This window comes from Mustela lutreola, chromosome 6 (assembly GCF_030435805.1).
Source record: "Mustela lutreola isolate mMusLut2 chromosome 6, mMusLut2.pri, whole genome shotgun sequence".
In the NCBI taxonomy this organism is placed as follows: Eukaryota; Metazoa; Chordata; class Mammalia; order Carnivora; family Mustelidae; genus Mustela; species Mustela lutreola.
The window spans coordinates 131,726,393-131,744,491 of NC_081295.1; the positions used below are offsets into that span (position 1 = coordinate 131,726,393).

Sequence of the window (18,099 nt, forward strand, 5' to 3'; positions counted from 1 at the left end):
GGAGGGAGATGACCCCCTCCCCTGTTCTTCTAACAAGTTTGCTTTTGCTGCGTTGACTGGAGAAGGGCCAGGCTTCCTGAAGATGAGTAGGATGATTCAGTGACACCCAAAAGGCAGTGGCTATCATTGTTCCCACTGTGCTTCAACAACTTCACCCACTGACTCTGATGATGGCAGCCACCAGCAAATCTTCTGCAGAGGACTGCTGCATTGGGATGCTTTTCTTGTGGTGCTGGACTTCATTCCCCCTGGCAGCCAGTACAGCTAGGATTAGAACCTAGGAAAAGTCCCATTAGAACCCAAGAAAGTGGGGTGCCTGGGTGGCTTAATCGATTGTTTGCCTTTGGCTCAGTTCATGGTCTTAGGGTCCTGAGAGATCAAACCCTGCACTAGTGTCCATGCTGGCTGTGGAGCCTACTTAAAATCAAACAAACAGAAATCAGCCCAAGAAAGTACCATCCTTTGTGTTGTTCTATACTGTGGATCAGATTTTATTTTTCTTTTCTTTTTTTCTTTCTTCTTTCTTTTTAAAGATTATTTATTTGTCAGTGAGAGAGCACAAGCAGGGGGAGCAACAGGCAGAGGGAGAGGCAGGCTCCTGGTTGGGTAAGGAGTCTGATGCCGGACTTGATCCCAGGACCCTGTGATCATGACCTGAGTCATGTTAGGCTGCTGCCTAACAGACTGAGCCAACCAGGCATCCCCCAGGATCAGACTTCAATAACCCTACCAGATTTCTTTAGTTTTGACATTTTAAAGGACAATGAAAGCTAGCTAAACCTATACCAGGATTCTCCATCTGCTGGGTCTGTGCTGTCCGGGCCTATGTGCCTCCTGTTCTTCTAACCCCATCATTTCCACCCATGTTTTAGCCAGAGAACTGTAGGCAGGTGTGTGTGTGTCACTGAAAGCTTTGACTCATCATTCATATCTTTATTGTAAGCTTATAATCTTTATTTTTCCTTTTTTGGGGTAAGATTTTATTGATTTGTTTGTTTATGAGAATGAATGGGGAGCAGAGGCAGAGGGATAAGCAGACTCCCTGCTGAGCAGGAAGCCTGACATAGGGCAAGATCCCAGGATTATGACCTGAGCCCAATGCAGATGCTTAACCGACTGAGCCACCCAGGCGCCTCTTTACTTTTCCTTTATTGATTATCTGCCTTTCTGAGGCAGTGTTCTACCTGGGTTTTCATAACTCCACACTAAGGTATTCTTCCACTAGTGTGGCCTGTTTTGAGGTAATTCCTATACATTCTGGCTATGCTGCTAAATGATGCTATGATCTTGGACTCTTTTTTTTTTTTCTTTTAACCTCTCTGAGCCTTGGTTTCCTCTGTGCTAATGGGGATAATATACCCTCTTTTGCATATGTGTGGAGGGCCATGGCTGACTTGGATGCAGTTGGGGTCATCTCACGGCACATGGAATACACAATTTATCTTTCTTCCTGTCTTGATAACGACATCTTGGTTTTCATGCTGTCTTAGAACAAGTAGAACTTGACTTACATGTAAGTTGTGAATTCACGTACTTTTGACAGAGGTGTTATTTTAGTTTAGTTTAGTTTAGTTTAGTTTAGTTTTAAGCAGGCTCCACACCCAGTGCAGAGCCCAGTGTGAAACTCAAACTCACCACCGTGAGATCAAGACCCAAGGTGAGATCAAGAGTTGGCTGCTCAACCAGCCTAGTCACCCAGGCATCCCTTCTGTTTATCATTTTTCAAAAAATGTGACAAGTAACACTTTCTCTGCCTGGACCTGTCCTCACATCTGCTATGCTGGCCTGGGGGTCAGACGTGTAACTGGTGTGGTGCTGGTGATGATGAACAAGACAATTGTTAAGTCTTTTTACCCTAACTGCTGTTGTCCTATTTCCCTTTTTTTTTTAAAGATTTTATTTTATATCGTGGTGATACATGCTAAAACTGTTGCTTCTGGTCCTGCATTAAAATTTGAATATGTAGGGCATTTTTCAAGGATTCATCCCTGGAGATACAGTATTTGTTTTTCTCTGTCTGACTTATTTTGCTTAGCACAATACCCTCTAGGTACATCCATACTGTTGTAAATATCAGGATCTTGTCCTTTTTGATGGCTGAGTAATATACCATTGTGTGTATGTACCACTTTGTCTTCTGTTGCCAGACACTTGGGCTGCTTCCATATCTCGGCTATGGAAAAAAAAATACTACAGTAGGCTTAGGGGTGCCTCTGTGCTTTCAGAATGTTGAGTCTGATGTGTCAACTGCCACAACAGTTGTGGCAACTCAGGAAGGGAGCCAGGTCCAGGAGGTAAGAGGAGGAGTGCAGCTTAGGCAATCTGAGTTGAGGTGTCTGTGGGACCTGCAGGTGTAGGTTCTGGTTGGACAGTCAAAATGTAGGGATGGGTGCTTGGGGGAAGAGAGATGCAATCATGCTGTTGCCAAGGGATATATTCCTTGTAGACAGAGTGACAGTTAAGGATTTAGGGTAATTCCTTCTTTTCTTGGGCAGATAAAGGGGAAGAATAAAGGAGTAGTGGATGGAAGGGGAAGGACGTGGCTTTGATACCAAGAAGGCATTTTTGCACAGATGTCTAGAGAAGAGAGATTTCAAGGAATTAAATGTCAGCAATGTTCGATGATGTGAAAAGTTGCAAAGCAGCTTGATTAGGGGGTGGGGGTAGATCGAGGAGGTTGTCACTGAGTACTGAAAGAAAATGGGAGGTGAGTAGTGGAGTCCTAAGCCAGACAGAGAGATAGAGTGACTGGGCATGAGACCATGGAGGCCACACACAAGAATAGCCTTTTAGAAAGTTTGATGGTAAAGACAGACGATCATAACTCCAGACATAGCTTGGACAAGGGTGGGTTTTACAGGCTGTGTTTACCTATTTGCAGGTTGACTGAAGGGAGATGACAGATGGTGCATGGTGCTGGGTGTTGTGGGTTGAGATGGGATCAGGTATACAGAAAAACACACAGAGAGGAGTGTATGGATGCCCTGACTGCTTCTGTAGAATGCGAGGCCACCATTAGGCATGGAGGGAATGGAACGTGGATCAAGGAGATGTGAAGTCTCAGATACAGACCACATATCTCAGAGTCTTACAGGGCTCTCCTTGCCTCTGCATGGCCCTTCTCGCAGGGTTTAAGTTTTGAACAGTCCTTTTGTTGCTCTGGGTTTGGGGTGTGACTGGAGAGACAGAGCAGAGAGCAAGGGCTGAAGAAAAACCAAGAGGGCAGGAACTCACAGAGGGGAGTCTACTACCCTCTTTGCCTTCCCTGGTATGGGCTCTCTCCTGATATGGATGGATGGATGACCTGCCATTACTTCTTTTAAAAATGCATTTGGATTTACCCTGCCAGAAAGCAACACATGTTTATTGAAGAATAGTGGGAAACCCCAGAGAAACTGAAGGAAGAAAATAAGCACTTAGCTGAAGACAACCATTCAAAAGTTCTGGCACCTTTTCCTCCCAACTTTCACTGAAGTTGAACAGATAAATGTATATATATGAAGTGATTTCTGGGAAAGACCAAAAAAAAAAAAAAAAAAAGATACCAACAACAAGAAAACAAAAAAGAGAACAAAGCAGAAGAAAACGGTGTTCATTTTCTTCCTGAGGCTGCCCTTCCTCCCTACTGCTACTTGGTTTTACTACCTGCTTTTCTCCCTGGGCTTTCTTGACAAAACATGGTTCCACTACTTTTACCTTCTTCAAAGTGTTTGACAGAGTCATTTGCTTTCAACATGGAGTTTGAGCAAAATGGACTATTGTTTTAAAATATTCTATCATGTGTGCTGTAATATCTCATCCTGGACATGATACAAATGCTATGATAAAAAGAGGAGATGCTTTTAAAGTGATCACCAGAGTTGTGAAATTCATTGGCATGATCCTTCTTTTTTTTTTTAAGATTTTATTTATTTATTTGACAGACAGAGATCACAAGTAGGCAGAGAGTCAGGCAGAGAGAGGAGGAAGCAGGCTCCCTGCAGAGCAGAAAGCCTGATGTGGGGCTTGATCCCAGGACCCTGGGGTCATGACCTGAGCTGAAGGCAGAGGCTTAACCCACTGAGCCACCCAGGCTCCCCGACATGATCCTTTTTTTGAGGGTCATAATTCGTTTAATTTTTTTCTGCTCCAGCTTAACTTTCACAGTCTTCAGTTGTTATGTGCATTAGACACAGTATTAGCAGTAGTGGCAGTAAAAATACTCCTGTCACCCTTTACAGGTACCATTTTACCAGCATCTCCTTACCACTGTAGCAGCTTTAAACCCTGTTTCAACCCTGTTCATTCCTTTAAATGCCTTTTCTCTCTGGCTTTCCTTAAAACCTTTTTCTTAGTTTTTGGTGTTCTATAGCTTTATCACAAACTGTCTAATTGAAGATTTCTCGTCTTTCTTGGTATCTGTGCATTTCCTGTATTTCTGGATTTATCATTTCTGTAATATGCTCAGCTGTTGTCTTCTGAAATGGTGACTCTGTCCTTCTGTACTTCCCAGGATTCTTATTTAAACCTCCCGTCTGTTGTTTGTGTCTCTCAAGCTGGCGTCCATCCTCTTCTCCTGCCTCCTTGTGTTGCATTCTGGGGAATGTCTTCACTTCTTGGTGCAGTGTGTGAAGTCCTTAATTCGGGGCTCATCTACTGCCCCACCATTCTGGTATGTTTTCTGTTGTGTTTTACATCTCAGTGATTTTTGGTCCCTGTTTAACTTCCTTCAGTTCCATGTTCACACTTGGCCTGTTGCTTTTGATAGGCTCTTGATCCTTCTTCATTTTTAAACCTCTTTTGTGTTCTTAAACAATTAACATGTAATATTTTCTATTCTGTATCTGATCATTCCAGTGTCTAAAGTCTTCATTTTCCCTCAGTCTTCTGTCTCTCACAGTGGCCTCATTTCTTGCATGCTCTGTGAAGGTATTTTGAGACCAGATTTATTGGAACATAGATATAATCTCTTTTAATTCTGTTTTTTTGTGGTTTTGTTTGTTTGTTTGTTTCCTGGAGGGTTTGTCTTTCCTTTGACAGGAGGCTGGGAGTGTTCTTGGTTGGGATCACTTTGGTTCCATTTGAGGGTCCTGGTTTATTAAGGAAAGCTCAGGTTCAGTTCCCCCAACTTACCATGTGGTAGGAACGGAGTGTGGAGGGCACAGGCCTGTAGAGATCCTGCAGTGAAAATGGCATTTGTTCTCTGGCACCCTGATTTGTTTCTCTTGAGCTTTTTGCTTACAGATCAGGTTTTGGCTCACTTGTTTCTGCCACCTCCCTTCTTCCTGCTTCCTTTCCTACCATTTTCTAAGTCCTTTGTTAGTTTTCCAATGTCCTCTAAAGCCCAGAAATGTTTTGTGAATTCCATTTGCCATCACTAATTGCAAGTCTCATCCTGCAGCAGGAAGGCCAGAGCCAGACACTCTAATGCTCTACCTCCCACAGAGGAGATTTTAATACTCTCTCCTCGTGTTCAGAAATTCTAGATTGGAGATGGAGTTATGGATACATTATCATCTACAGAGGATTAGTTGCCTATATAATAGAACAAGTATGCATTATTCTAATCTTCCTAAAACTTCCATTTTGCACAATAAATATGAATGAATAAGGAACCCGCATTACTTTAGTTTATGCAGATGTTCTCTTTCTGTCTCTGGCTTTAGATGGTAGGTTGTAATTTGTATGGTTCATTCTGAAAATTGGGTAACTTCATTCTTATTTTCTACATGTTGGTGCCATATAAAGTGATGATTTATGGAGATTCAGAGGTAAATATTTATCAACATCTAAATAATTGGGGAAGGCTTCCTTTACAAAAGGTAGAATTATTAAGACCTGTTTAATCACAGAAGGGATATCCTGTAAAGCTAGCCCATAAATAAAAAGTGGATCAGAAGAAAGCAGAGAGAGGAGAGAATTTGGAAGGAGCACGTGTAGGGACACCTACTGCCTATCCCTGTAAGTCAGGGGCAATCCGGAAGGGAAACCTTGTTAAAGGAGGCAGTAGTGTTTAGATGTAATGAGCTACTGGAAACCTCACAGTGTTCTGGTGAAGCAAGTGGTGTACAATCAAGTCCGCCAGCCCAGTTGAAGTTGTGGCTTCAGGCAGCAAGCGAGCAGGCCTTTCTGTCTGCCTTTATCTCCAGTGGGAGCAACTTGTCCTCCTTGAAGTCAGCCTCCAGACATCTTTTCCTGTCGTTACACATCTGTGCATCACTGAGAATTTCTGCGGTTGCTGCTTCATGGAGATGTTTGTCACTTTTGGGTTTTGTTTGTTTTGTTTTGTTTTTTACCGAGGTTCACTTGCTAAGTTTTCTCTTCTCTTAAAAATATATTTAATCTAGGGGTGCCTGGGTGGCTCAGTGGATTAAAGCCTCTGCCTTCGGCTTGGGTCATGATCCCAGGGTCCTGGGATTGAGCCCCACATCAGGCTCTCTGCTCAGCAGGGAGCCTGCTTCCCTTCCTCTCTCTCTCTGCCTGCCTCTCTGCCTATTTGTGATCTCTGTCTGCCAAATAAATAAATAAAATCTTTAAAAAATATATGTGTTTAATCTAGGGGCACCTGGGTGGCTAAGTGGGTGGGTTAAGCCTGTCTCTTCAGCTCAGATTATGATCTCAGGGTCCTGGGATTGAGTCCTGCATCGGCAGGGAGCCCTCTTCCTCTCTCTCTCTCTCTCTCTCTCTCTCTGCCTCTTTGCTTACTTGTGATCTCTCTCTGTCAAATAAATAAGTAAGTAAATAAATCTTTTAAAAAGCTGAGTGAAATAAGTCAAGCAGAGAGAGTCAATTATCATATGGTTTCACTTATTTGTGGAGCATTACAAATAGCATGGCGGACAAGGGGAGATGGAGAGAAGGGAGTTGAGGGAAACTGGAAGGGGCGGTGAACCATGACAGACTATAGACTCTGAAAAATAATCTGAGGGCTTTGAAGGGGTGGGGGTGGGAGGTTGGGGGAACCAGGTGGTAGGTATTAGAGAGGGCACGGATTGCATGGAGCTCTGGGTATGGTGCAAAAACAATGAATACTGTTACACTGAAAAAAAAAAAATATATATATATATATATATATATATATATTTCATCTATCATTGCCATGTATTTCAAATGGTAGTGGGGGATGATGGTGTGGGACCCCCTGAAGTGAATTTACACGGCCATCTTGACCACAATATAAGTGTCGTACACAGCCGTCCTGTGTCCCCTTTCCTTCTGAAATGGATTCTGTCTTCCCAGCTGTTATCAATAGAAGACAGGGGTCTTTGTTCTTGTAGGTGACTTGTCCAAGATTGCACAGCTTTTGAGGTTTAACCTTTGGTCTGATTGTAGGACCCATTTTCTTTAACTCAGTGCCATGCAACCTACCATGTAGGAGTCTCAATACTCTCCTGCTTTTGAAGCTGTACTCCACAGGCCACGTCTACCAGTGCATATCTATTCTTGTCTAGTTCACTCATTTATTGCACACATTTACTGGATGCCAGCTATGTGTTTCAGGCACCTTTCTAGGTGCTGGAGATATGGCAGTGGGCAAGTCAGACACAACCCCCTGCCCTCATTGATCATGTTCCATTTCCTACTACTGGAAGCATCCACCAGGAACAATGGACTTATGCCAGAAGTCCAGCAATGATATGAGTTTCAGAAATTTCTGAATGGTTCTTTGTGGAAGTGATGCTTTGGCGGCAGCCCTCAAGGTAGCTACCTGCACAGGCAAAAAGGAGGGCTGGTGTAGAAATGCCTGATGAATGGGCTTCAAGGTCAAATAACTGAGCAAGGTCTTTAAGGTCTTATTTAGCTCTGAGATTTTTCAAGAACTTTCCATGATACATGTGCATATTATAGAAAAAAACCCTATTGAAATCACACTGTAAATTTGGAGGACGATTGTCTTTGCAATATTTTTGTGATTAACTGACAGTTGATGATACGGGCACTGTTGTAAGTCACTTATCCCTGTGCTGGCACTTTGTGGTAAATTCTTTTATCATCCTTATTTTTCAGAGGTAGAGACTGATGCAAAGGGAGAAGTTTAGTGGTTCTCCACTGGCCACAGCTAAGCTAGCAAAAAGCAAAAAGCAGAGCATGCATTGGAACCAGGCACTGTGGCTCCAGACCCCAACTCTTCACCCTTGGGCTTCTTGCAGCACGCCTGCTTCCTTGTCACTAAGAACTTGGTGCAGGAGTTTAACAGTACCTTTAACTTCTAGTTTTTCTTTCTCAGAAATGAATCTGCATTGCAGTGCATCTCTGCATAAACATGGTTTAATTTTTTCACCTTTAATTTTGTTTTTAGGTAAGATCTGAAGGAGTCAATCTGTTTCTTCTGTGGCTTCAAGCACTTCAGACAAACTTTGCAGAAGAGCAGGTGCTGATTTTTGCTTGCCTCATGCCTGGTTTCCCAGTGATCATGTCATCCAGAGGGACCTGCATGGTGGAGACACTCATCAGTCCTAGCCCTGGTGTGGCGGATGATGAGGAACATTTTAGCCAGCCTTACAGGTTGAAATGACTCTGGAAGTTCTCTTGAGGGATTCCTCAGCTTGTCATGATCCTGAATAGAACCCTTTATTTCATAGATGGGTTTGGAGGAGGAATTATCCCCTGCTCTTGTTCACAGTAATGTCTTACAGACATTAGAATAGAAAGAATCAGAGCCTTTTTTATATGCAATGAGGACAGGAGACATTTACTGAAGTGGTGGAAACAGGAATGGAAGGGAGGACGCAGATGTTGGAAACAGCAGGAAGTGGAGACACATCATGTATCTGGAGTGTTTTCTTGGCTGTGAATGAAATTTAAATCTGCCATCCAAAACTACTGTTTATTGTCCTCAGCACGATTGTTTCACGAGTGGACATTCATCTGCTCACCCAGCTGTGAATGTTCATGCTGCATTCATGGGGAGACAGTAGCTGCTTCCTGGGAAAGTCATGGCAACCATCTGTGTCCCATGAGTTTTTAAGGAACTTGCCAGTTAGGGCCATTGATTGATTAATGCACATCACTTTATTGCTCAAAGACAGGTATTTGATCCTTAGGCTGACCAAAGCAGAATTTGGCAGAGAGAAGAATAGTTTAGAGGGAGAGGTGGCTTCATGGGACTTTGTACCATATATCCAACCCCTTGATGCTTGCTGGCCTGGAGTGTAGTGTGAGCAGGTTCCAAAGGAGGGGCAGATGTATTTTAATGAAGGCCATTTTTAAAAAACCCTTTGAACGTTGGTGAAAGAACTCCTTTTTTTCCCCACTCTGGAGCAAAGATATATCCACAAGAATCACTCCACTCTTGCTGGCCATATCAGGGGAAAGGATCACTGAGGACCAAACAAGCTTTTTCTTTCCAGTACTATTGAACTGTATGGTTATTCAGGTAAAAGCAAAATCTTGGATAATTCAGGAATGGTCTTCCTCTTGATGGGAAAGAGGAAACATTGCTTATTTTCTCCCAGCTCATCCATATTTAGTATGTTTGTTGGTTTGTTTGTTTGTTTTTTGAATTGAGTCTTTATGATATTTCACTAGAACTTGAATATGTGCTATATCACATCAGCAAAGACCTGGCATACATAATATTTTGTGTGAGAGTGTATGTCAAGGAAACATTTCAGTTCTCCCATCTGCTTTCATATTACCATATTCACACAGAACACTTCACTTCTTTTTTTTTTTAAGATTTTATGTATTTATTTGACAGAGAGAAATCACAAGTAGATGGAGAGGCAGGCAGAGAGAGAGAGAGGGAAGCAGGTTCCCTGCTGAGCAGAGAGCCCGATGTGGAACTCGATCCCAGGACCCTGAGATCATGACCTGAGCCGAAGGCAGTGGCTTAACCCACTGAGCCACCCAGGCGCCCCCAGAACACTTCACTTCTAACACTGTGGCTGAGGCTGTGGATTTTTCCCTCACCAGGCAACTCTGCAACACCAGCTGGGTGTCCTGTAGTTTCACTCAGCTTTGACACTGTCTGCCTTGATATGGCATCTGATCCCACAGGTTAAGGGCTCAGTCCTGTGAGACTGTTCCATCACATTCAGGTGCCAGTCACAAGTAGGAGGGGCCCAGGTTACCCACAACTTCTCTACAACTTGGCTACAAATCAGAGGTTTCTTCAACTCCTCCTCCGGTTCAACTGAGTGGCTCACAGAACTCTGGGAAACATTTGTTTTTATTTACAATTTATGAAAGGTATGATAAAGGATACAGATGAACAGTCAGATGCAAACACACAAAGGGCACAGTCTGGGAGGGTCCCAAGCCCAGGAATGTCTATGCCTGTGGAGCTGGGTTTCATCTCCCTCCTGGTACCTGGATATGTTTACTTACCTGGAAGTTTCCTGAAACCCCTGCTATGAGGAATTTTATGGAGGCTTCCTTACATAGATGTGCTCTGCTTTCAGCCCCCTCCCCTCTCTGGGGGAATGTAGGGGTTGGGGTGGAGGTGCCAAAGATTCTAAATTCTAATCATGGTGTGGTCTTCCTGGTGATGTGTCCTCACTGAGGAGCCATCTGGGAGCCCACCCAGAGTTGTGTTATTAGAACAAAATATTAAACTCAAAATGGATGAAAGACCTCAATGTGAGATAGGAATTTTTGCCAGTTTTCTTAAGGGGATTCTTTCTCTCTGCTATCCCTCAAGATTCTGTCCTTGCCTCCCTTCCTGACTGCACTGTACTATTGGGCAATCTTGCCTATTGGGCAGGTGGAATGGACCAGTAGGGTCAAAATGCACAGCTTCTAGAAGACAAAGGGATACTCCAGTTTGCTCTCAGGACTTTGGAGTCTTTGTGGTTTTGGTGCTGATGAAAGGAAATGAGAGAGGAGAGCAGACAAGAAAGAGTGCTAAGTCATTAGAGAGAACTGGTGGGATAAAATACAGGCATGATGAGTAGAATGAGTTTAAAAACATGATACTATTGGGTGATTTTTTTTTAATACTCAGTAAGAATATTTTTAACAAAGTGAACCATTTAGTTTTGAAATATTCATTCTTAGCATCATTTGAGTTTTAAGATAGGATTACATTACATGATTGTCAACATTATTTGTCACCATGACTTTTTTTTTTAAATTTCGGATAGGAATTTTAATAAGATAGCATTTTATTTCAGTAGACATTTAAATTAAAATTTAAATGTACATATGTTCTTTCCCAGATATTATCCAAAGGCTACAAATTAGAGTGGAAGAATAAGGAGAATCAAGATACTTGTTTTAAAGTTCTTTTTACATTGTTTTGAAAATATTGTCTTCCTCATTTATTTCCATCATTTACTGTGTTAGGAAAATCTACAAGCTTGTACTTGGTAAGTACTGATTGGGCTGGGTATAGAGGATGTCCACAGGGAAGCTGTCCGTTCTCTTTCAAAGTGACCTTTGTTTATTTTTAAGCAAAATAGTCACTTTATTCTTATATTTAATGGTAACTTTATTGTAAGAGGTTTAAAGTTTCCTAATAAATGATTTTACCTATTTGTACAAACTATTTATTTGTACCTCAGGAAGACCGTGGCTCCTAAAATAATTCAACATGTGTCATGATTCTTCTTGGTATAATTATATTTAAAATTATGTTTTAAAATTTTAATTTTTAATTGAAACTGTTTGTTGAAGGCAGTATTTATTTTCTCATGCAAAGATGTTGAAATACACATTCTTGTCGAAGTCTTCTCTTAAAGGTGTTGAAGTATGGTGACCCCAGACCCCAGACCTTGCCCAGTGGTGAGGCAGACCATCCCAGGCCATGCAACTGCCCAGAGTAGCCCTTCCTTATATCCTGGATCTTTCATCCACTAGGTGCTACTTACAGCTTCTTATGGAGGGGCCAATATTTGGGCAACTGTGCAACCTAAGGGCAGTAAGCTCCAGAAAGGAAGGAAACATGAGGGAATTTCTAGTTTCACTGCTCAGTGTTTTTTGGATGTTTGTTTGTTTGTTTTCCCCTATGAAAAATGAAGGCCCACAGGACAGAAGTATCCCTTTGATTGGTGCTGGGGTGGGGAAGCAAATTTTCTTCTCCCTATTATTGGAAAACAGGCAAAATTAGTTAAAGTGAATAATCAGAAACAATTTGGGAGGGAAAAAGATCACAACAGGCATTAATCAATGTGGTGAATGTGGACTACTAATTCAGTTGTCTTTGGGTGTATACTTACATAGACACAAATGTGCATGCTTGGATCAGGGGAAAACAGCAGAAACTTGATGCCTTTTGAAAGATGTAGAAGTACTAACCTTTAGAGGTACCGGGCTGTGTATTTGTTAGCTATCTGTATATGGGTATTTTTTTCAGAACGTGTTTCTGATTTGATAAATAGTCTATATTCACTGTGGAAAACATAGTATATTTTAATATATTGAAATTAAAGTTCTTTGTTGAGAACTTGTCTGCCTCATGCAAGTGCCTCCAGGTAAATAAAAGGTGGGAGGTTGGGGTACCAGGTGGTGGGTATTATAGAGGGCACGGATTGCATGGAGCACTGAGTGTGGTACAAAAACAATGAATACTTTTTCAATATCCCTTTGGCTATTCGAGTTCTTTTCTGGTTCCATATAAATTTTAGAATTATTTGTTCCATTTCTTTGAAAAAGATGGATGGTACTTTGATAGGAATTGCATTAAATGTGTCGACTGCTTTAGGTAGCATAGACATTTTCACAATATTTATTCTTCCAATCCAGGAGCATGGAACATTTTTCCATTTCTTTGTGTCTTCCTCAATTTCTTTCATGAGTACTTTATAGTTTTCTGAGTATAGATTCTGTGTCTCTTTGGTTAGGTTTATTCCTAGGTATCTTATGGTTTTGGGTGCAATTGTAAATGGGATTGACTCCTTAATTTCCCTTTCTTCTCTCTTGCTGTTGGTGTAGAGAAATGCAACTGATTTCTGTGCATTGATTTTATATCCTGACACTTTATTGAATTCCTGTATAAGTTCTAGCAGTTTTGGAGAGGAGTCTTTTGGGTTTTCCACATATAGTATCATATCATCTGCGAAGAGTGATAATTTGACTTCTTCTTTGCTGATTTGGATGCCTTTAATTTCCTTTTGTTGTCTGATTGCTGAGGCTAGGACTTCTAGTACTATGTTGAATAGCAGTGGTGATAATGGACATCCCTGCAGTGTTCCTGACCTTAGCGGAAAAGCCTTCAGTTTTTCTCCATTGAGAATGATATTTGCGGTTGGTTTTTCATAGATGGCTTTGATGATATTGAGGTGTGTGCCTTCTATCCCTACACTTTGAAGAGTTTTGATCAGGAAGGGATGCTGTACTTTGTCAAATGCTTTTTCAGCATCTATGGTTCTTGTTCTTTCTTTTATTGATGTGTTGTATCACATTGACTGATTTGCGGATGTTGAACCAACCTTGCAGCCCTGGAATAAATCCCACTTGGTCGTGGTGAATAATCCTTTTAATGTACTGTTGAATCCTATTGGCTAGTATTTTGTTGAGTATTTTCGCATCTGTGTTCATCAAGAATATTGGTCTATAGCTCTTTTATTTGGTGGGATCCTTGTCTGGTTTTGGGATCAAGGTGATGCTGGCCTCATAAAATGAGTTTGGAAGTTTTCCTTCCATTTCTATTTTTTGGAACAGTTTCAGGAGAATGGGAATTAGTTCTTCTTTAAATGTTTGGTAGAATTCCCCCGGGAAGGCGTCTGGCCCTGGGCTTTTGTTTGTTTGGAGATTTTTAATGACTGTTTCAATCTCCTTACTGGTTATGGGTCTGTTCAGGCTTTCTATTTCTTCCTGGTTCAGTTGTGGTAGTTTATATGTTTCTAGGAATGCATCCATTTCTTCCAGATTGTCAAATTTATTGGCGTAGAGTTGCTCATAGTATGTTCTTATAATAGCTTGTATTTCTTTGGTGTTAGATGTGATCTCTCCTTTCATTCATGATTTTATTTATTTGGGTCCTTTCTCTTTTCTTTTTGATAAGTCGGGCCAGGGGTTTATCAATCTTATTAATTCTTTCAAAGAACCAGCTCCTACTTTCGTTGATTTGGTCTATTGTTTTTTTGGTTTCTATTTCATTGATTTCTGCTCTGATCTTTATGATTTCTCTTCTCCTGCTGGTCTTGGGGTTTCTTTCTTGTTCTTTCTCCAGCTCCTTTAGGTGTAGGGTTAGGTTGTGTACCTGAGACCTTTCTTGTTTCTTGAGAAAGGCTTGTACCGCTATATATTTTCCTCTCAGGACTGCCTTTGTTGTGTCCCACAGATTTTGAACCGTTGTATTTTCATTATCATTTGTTTCCATGATTTTTTTCAATTCTGCTTTAATTTCCCGGTTGACCCATTCATTCTTTAGAAGGATGCTTTTTAGTCTCCATGTATTTTGGTTCTTTTCAAACTTCCTTTTGTGGTTGAGTTCTAGCTTTAGAGCATTGTGGTCTGAAAATATGCAGGGAATGATCCCAATCTTTTGATACCGGTTGAGTCCTGATTTAGGACCGAGGATATGATCTATTCTGGAGAATGCTCCGTGTGCACTAGAGAAGAATGTGTATTCTGTTGCTTTGGGATGAAATGTTCTGAATATATCTGTGATGTCCATCTGGTCCAGTGTGTCGTTTAAGGCCTTTATTTCCTTGCTGATCTTTTGCTTGGATGATCTGTCCATTTCAGTGAGGGGAGTGTTAAAGTCCCCTACTATTATTGTATTATTGTTGATGTGTTTCTTTGATTTTGTTAATTGGTTTATATAGTTGGCTGCTCCCACGTTGGGGTCATAGATATTTAAAATTGTTAAATCTTCTTGTTGGACACACCCTTTGAGTATGATATAGTGTCCTTCCTTATCTCTTATTATAGTCTTTGGCTTAAAATCTAATTGATATGATATAAGGATTGCCACTCCTGCTTTCTTCTGATGTCCATTAGCATGGTAAATTCTTTTCCACCCCCTCACTTTAAATCTGGAGGTGTCTTCGGGCTTAAAATGAGTTTCTTGGAGGCAACATATAGATGGGTTTTGTTTTTTTATCCATTCTGATACCCTGTGTCTTTTGACAGGGGCATTAAGCCCATTAACATTCAGGGTAACTATTGAGAGATATGAATTTAGGGCCATTGATGCCTGTAAGGTGACTGTTACTGTATATGGTCTCTGTTCCTTTCTGATATACCACTTGTAGGCTCTCTCTTTGCTTAGAGGACCCCTTTCAAGATTTACTGTAGAGCTGGTTGGTGTTTGCAAATTCTTTCAGTTTTAGTTTGTCCTGGAAGCTTTTAATCTCTCCTTCTATTTTCAATGATAGCCTAGCTGGATATAGTATTCTGGGCTGCATGTTTTTCTCATTTAGTGCTCTGAAAATATCATGCCAGCTCTTTCTGGCCTGCCAGGTCTCTGTGGATAAGTCAGCTGCCAATCTAATATTTTTACCATTGTATATTATAGACTTCTTTTCCCGGGCTGCTTTCAGGATTTTCTCTTTGTCACTGAGACTTGTAAATTTTAATATTATGTGACGGGGTGTGGGCCTATTCTTATTGATTTTGAGGGGCATTCTCTGAACCTCCTGAATTTTGATGCTCGTTCCCTTTGCCATATTGGGGAAATTCTCCCCAATAATTCTCTCTAGTATACCTTCTGCTCCTCTGTCTCTTTCTTCTTCTTCTGGAATCCCAATTATTCTAATGTTGTTTCGTCTTATGGTGTCACTTATCTCTCGAATTCTCCCCTCGTGGTCCAGAGCCAACGTTGGTGGCATCACAATTCCGGACTTCAAGCTCTATTACAAAGCTGTCATCATCAAGACAGCATGGTACTGGCACAAAAACAGACCCCTAGATCAATGGAACAGAATAGAGAGCCCAGAAATAGACCCTCAACTCTATGGTCAACTAATCTTTGACAAAGCAGGAAAGAATGTCCAATGGAAAAAAGACAGCCTCTTCAATAAATGGTGCTGGGAAAATTGGACAGCCACATGCAGAAAAATGAAATTGGACCATTTCCTTACACCACACACAAAAATAGACTCAAAATGGATGAAGGACCTCAATGTGAGAAAGGAATCCATCAAAATCCTTGAGGAGACCACAGGCTGCAACCTCTTCGACCTCAGCCGCAGCAACATCTTCCTAGGAACAACGCCAAAGGCAAGGGAAGCAAGGGCAAAAATGAACTATTGGGATTTCATCAAGATCAAAAGCTTTTGCACAGCAAAGGAAACAGTTAACAAAATCAAAAGAGAACTGACAGAATGGGAGAAGATATTTGCAAATGACATATCAGATAAAGGACTAGTGTCCAGAATCTATAAAGAACTTAGCAAACTCAACACCCAAAGAACAAATAATCCAATCAAGAAATGGGCAGAGGACATGAACAGACATTTCTGCAAAGAAGACATCCAGATGGCCAACAGACACATGAAAAATGCTCCATATCACTCGGCATCAGGGAAATACAAATCAAAACCACAATGCGATATCACCTCACACCAGTCAGAATGGCTAAAATCAACAAGTCAGGAAATGAAAGATGCTGGCGAGGATGCGGAGAAAGGGGAACCCTCCTACACTGTTGGTGGGAATGCAAGCTGGTGCAGCCACTCTGGAAAACAGCATGGAGGTTCCTCAAAATGTTGAAAATAGAACTGCCCTATGACCCAGCAATTGCACTATTGGGTATTTACCCTAAAGATACAAAGGTAGTGATCCAAAGGGGCACGTGCACCCGAATGTTTATAGCAGCAATGTCCACAATAGCCAAACTATGGAAAGAACCTAGATGTCCCTCAACAGATGAATGGATTAAGAATATGTGGTATATATACACAATGGAATACTATGCAGCCATCAAAAGAAATGAAATCTTGCCATTTGCGACAACATGGATGGAACTAGAGCGTATCATGCTTAGCGAAATAAGTCAAGCAGAGAAAGACAACTATCATATGATCTCCCTGATATGAGGAAGTGGCGATGCAACATGGGGGCTTAAGTGTGTATGAGAAGAATAAATGAAACAAGATGGGATTGGGAGGGAGACAAACCATAAGTGACTCTTAATCTCACAAAACAAACTGAGGGTTGCTGGGGGGAGGGGGTTTGGGGAAGGGGGTGGGATTATGGACATTGGGGAGGGTATGTGCTTTGGTGAGTGCTGTGAAGTATGTAAACCTGGTGATTCACAGACCTGTACCCCTGGGGATAAAAATATATGTTTATAAAAAATAAAAAATTATATTAAAAAAATACAATGAATACTGTTATGCTGAAAATAAAAAAAAAAAAAAAGAAAGTCAGTAAGAGAGCTGGACATACAGCAAGTAGTAGCTCAAGTCCAATACCATGTAACTTTTTGTATTGATTATGAAATTTAAAGGAGAAAGGGACTTCTTTTTTTTATTCTATTTCTTTTCAATGTTCCAGAATTCATTGTTTATGCACCACACCCAGTGCTTCATGCAATACGTGCCCTCCATAATACCCATCACCAGGCTCACCCAACCCCCTACCTGCCTCCCTTCTAAAGCCCTCAGTTTGCTTCTCAGAGTCCACAGTCTCTCATGGTTTGTCTCCCCCACCAGTTTCCCTCAACTCTCTTCTCCCCTCCATCTCCCAATGTCCTCTGTGTTATTCCTTATGTTCCAGAAGTAAGAAACCATATGATAATTGACTCTGCTTGACTTGTTTCACTCAGCATAATCTCTTCCAGTCCAGTTCATGTTGATACAAAAGTTGGGTATTCATTCTTTCTGATGAAGGCATAATAATCCATATTTTATATTTATATGGACCACATCTTTATCCATTCATCCATTGAAGGGCATCTTGGTTCTTTCCACACTTTAGTGACTTTGGCCATTGCTGCTATGAACATTGGTATACAGATGGCCCTTCTTTTCACTACATCTGTATTGTCTTGGTATATACCGAGTGCAGTTGCAGGGTCATAGGGCAGCTCCATTTTAATTTTTTGGAGGAATTTTCACACTGTTTCCCAATGTGGCTGTACCAATAAAGGGACTTGTTATTAATTCTGTGGAGCTGGTCAAGTCTGATACTCAAAGATGAATTCTTTCAGATATAAAGTAGTTTATACTGATTCTATTCTTCAGATTCATCTACAAGGAAAAGCCTATAAAACTAAAGTCCCATGGATTT

At 41.2% G+C, this 18,099-nt stretch overlaps 1 long non-coding RNA gene across 1 annotated transcript in view; it reads left to right on the top strand.

The window, feature by feature from the left end:
• LOC131834433 (uncharacterized) overlaps window positions 1–9,662 on the top strand; it is a 31,840-nt gene extending 22,178 nt beyond the window's left edge. Inside the window, exon 5 of the long non-coding RNA XR_009354871.1 lies at window positions 8,279–9,662. This is a non-coding gene — a long non-coding RNA (uncharacterized LOC131834433). The remainder of the gene's footprint in view (window positions 1–8,278) is intronic.
• Window positions 9,663–18,099: the final 8,437 nt, after the last annotated feature.